The following is a 1,928-nucleotide window of genomic DNA, read 5'->3' on the forward strand; positions in this document are numbered from 1 at the left end:
CCCCCCCCCTCCCCTTTACCTGCTTCTGAACCTCACGGTTTTCGGTGTTTTCTCCGAGAGCGGCGAGGTGGGGGGGGTGGAGGCGGGAGGTTTAACCTTCAAACGGAGGGAGACACGGAGAGAGACCCGGAACCAGGGACGGGGAAGGGGAAAACTGAACGAAAGTGGGGCCCGCGATATGATGTGGTCCTGGGAAGGTGGTGTGGGGGGGGATGGCGCTTCGCTGCAAATGGCGGACTCACAAAGACCGCCCCTCCCCCCACCCCAAAAAACCCTCACCGCGGCTGCGCCCTCCCGGCACTCGCCCTCACCGCGGCTGCGCCGGCCCGGCGGGGATGAGGGGCTGGCACACTGCGGCTGCGCCCCTCCCGTCTCTGCTCTCGCCCTCCTCTGACTGCGGCTGCGCTGGCTGCCGGCGCGGGACGTTCCCCGATCCCGCCCACTTCCTGCACCACCCCCACAAAGGGAAGTCTCACCGCGCCTGCGCCCTGCTGGCGCCGCCGGCATTCGTCGTCACTGCGGCTGCGCGCCCACGGCTGTCCTCCTTTAGGAACGTAGCTGTGTCTCATTGCGGCTGCGCCAGCCCGTCTCTTCCCCACGCCCCGACATTGTCCCTCCCACTGCGGCTGCGCGAACACATCCCCTTCCCGCCGTTCGAACCAAGCCCCGGCCCCACAACGCGCTGTCCCGTCGCGGCTGCGCAGTGACGTCAACTTCGTCCGTCCATCACGTGACACTCACCCCGAAGCAAACAGCGCTCCTGCGCAGGCGCCGTTGCCCTCCGCAAACCCACCTAAGGTGAATGCCGGCTGCGAGCCTGCGCATTAGCGGCGGCCTCCGGGCTCCGCCCCAGTATTACCCCAACAGCCTACGCTTATTGCGGCTGCGCGGAGCTGTACCGCCGGCACTGGACCTGCGCAGAGCGATCCCTCTCTCCCATCCCCCACCCAACCAGCAAAAAGAATGAAGGAGGCCATTCCTTCAGATAAGGGGATAGCACAATGTCAGAGATTGGTCTCAGTTCTCAGTGGTGTTGGGAGAAAGGATAGGTCCCCTAATAGCCCTGCCAGGCCTGGGTGAAAGGAGGGAAAGAAAAACAAATTAATGAGAAGGATGGGGTCAGGACACCATCCCAAGAATGCCACAACCCCAACATGAAGTGGGGTTAGCAGGGTTGGCGGGGTTGATGGACGGTTCACACTGTAGGGGTAGAAAAGCACAGGCCGGTGACCGAACTGGACTGAGATGGAGATGAGGTCCATCCATGTTGGAGAATCATCACCTTCCCAGCGCCCATCAGGACACCATTGCAATAATGCCCCATTCCAACCCGAGGTGAATGATGACGGGTGGGTGACCGAACTGAGAGAGGTAAGGTCCTCCACTGCCGGAGCATTCTCACAACAAACCTGGGAGTTCGGACCCCAGGGCTGGGCAAATGACAGAGAGAGAGCAGAAAAAACAACCACGTGCCCCATCAGGACACCATCGCAAGAATGCTGCATTCCAACATGAGGGAGGTTTGTTCAATGACCGTTTAACAATCTGAAGTGAGAGCTACAAAATCTGACCAAATGCCAGAGGCTGCTCCAAATGGTCCAAGTTTCCGCACCCCGCCCCCCGCCTGGTCGACTCTGATGCATATCAGGGCACAATTGCAAGAATGCCGCATTTCAACAGTAGTTATACTGCATGGGTAACACGGTAAGCAACTGACCAGTGTTGTCTGGAATAGGGTGTCCCTATAGCATCCCTACAGTGTGGTAGCAGGCCATTCAGCCCATCGAGCCTGCATCGACCCTCTGAAGAGCATCCCACCCAGATCCATTCTATCCCTGTAAACCTGCAGTTCCCATTGGCCAATCCAGCCTAACCTGCACGTCCCTGGGCACTATGGGACAATTTCCCACGGCCAATCCACCCTAACC

Source organism: Rhincodon typus, unplaced genomic scaffold, assembly GCF_021869965.1.
Source record: "Rhincodon typus isolate 14 unplaced genomic scaffold, sRhiTyp1.1 hic_rhity00000077, whole genome shotgun sequence".
Classification (NCBI taxonomy): Eukaryota; Metazoa; Chordata; class Chondrichthyes; order Orectolobiformes; family Rhincodontidae; genus Rhincodon; species Rhincodon typus.